This window comes from Urocitellus parryii, chromosome 6 (genome assembly GCF_045843805.1).
Source record: "Urocitellus parryii isolate mUroPar1 chromosome 6, mUroPar1.hap1, whole genome shotgun sequence".
In the NCBI taxonomy this organism is placed as follows: domain Eukaryota; kingdom Metazoa; phylum Chordata; class Mammalia; order Rodentia; family Sciuridae; genus Urocitellus; species Urocitellus parryii.
This window is the reverse complement of record NC_135536.1, coordinates 151,017,110-151,018,594: the sequence shown is the minus strand read 5'-3', so window position 1 is coordinate 151,018,594 and position 1,485 is coordinate 151,017,110.

Genomic DNA, 1,485 nt, shown 5'->3' with positions numbered 1-1,485 from the left:
TGTCCACAAGTATGCTAAAAAAAAAATAGTCCTTGGCATCTTGTAGCATTGTTTATAATAGCAAACAACTGGGGAGAAAAAAACATTTAAGGTCCATCATTAAGGATGGACCTTACTAACAGTTTTAGTGAGCTCAGTGGTCTGACCTGGAAAAAGGAGGGCAGGGTCCAATGAGGTGCTCATGGGTGGCCTTCAGCAGTGGTTGAACAGGACTACCACATGACTTGGCTGTCAGTACTGATTTATGCTTATTGTCTCTGCATCCCATACAGTTAGCACCCACTCCCTTTCGAAAGTATTCTGTCTTGACTGTAAATTTGTGACCATTCCCTATTGCAAAAATCCGTACTCCTTGGCTCTCCCAGGGCCCCCTGACAAGGAGAGGTCATTCAGGGCTGGGCCTAGCACATCCACACCTCACTGGCCAGGCTCAGTCATGTGGGCAGCCCAACAGCAAAAGAATCTGGGAAATAGTCCCTAACTTAGTAGAAAGAGAAAGTGACCGAATTGGGGTTCATCCCACCACAGGACGTGGCCCCTAAGTAAACTAAGGGCCAGCATTCCTGGACCAACTGGAGCCAGAAGCTGGCAACTTTGGTGGCTTCTAGAAATATATCAGAAAGCCAGGCGTGGTGGCACACACCTGTAATCCCAACGCTCCGGAGGCTGAGGCAGAAAGATTGTAAATTCAGGGCTGGGGATGTGGCTCAAGCGGTAGAGCGCTTGGCTGGCATGCGTGCGGCCCGGGTTCGATCCTCAGCACCACATACCAACAAAGATGTTGTGTCCGCGGCCCGGGTTCGATCCTCAGCACCACATACCAACAAAGATGTTGTGTCCGCCGAGAGGTAAGAAAAAATAAATAAATATTTTTTTAAAAAAAAAAAGATTGTAAATTCAAAGGCAGCCTCAGTAACTTAGCGAGGTCCCAAGCAACCCAGGGAGATCTTGTCGGTAAATAAAATTTCTTTAAATGGTCTGGGAATAATGGCTCAGTGGTTAAGTGACTCTGGATTCCATCTCTGGTACCAAAAACAGAATCAAAACAAAACGAAAGAAAGAAAGGAAAAACATCAGAAAATGGGGTCAAGAATGAGGAGACGATCACACTGCCTACTCAGTTGTGAATGCATTTTCTACCACGTATTCCCTTTAAAAAGCAAATTTAAAGGTGGAGGGATTCAGGAGACATTCCACAAGCTGGTCAAGGTAGTGTGAGGTTGCAGTAACTCCTCCACCAAGCGGGAAGAGGCAGGGAAAATTAAGTCCGGGGGACCGAAGTATCTCAACGGCTTCAGGAGCAGCACCAAGCCAATGCGGATGCTGACAGCCAAGGGAACGCGCACCTTGACAGAACCTCGGCATCTGGGCAAAGAACGTAAGCCACGACGCCCCGCCCCACGCTACACCGCGCCTGCGCCTGCTCAGCGGCACCGCGACGCCCCGCCCAGCCGGTGACGTAGCATGCACGTGGGCGGGGCCCAG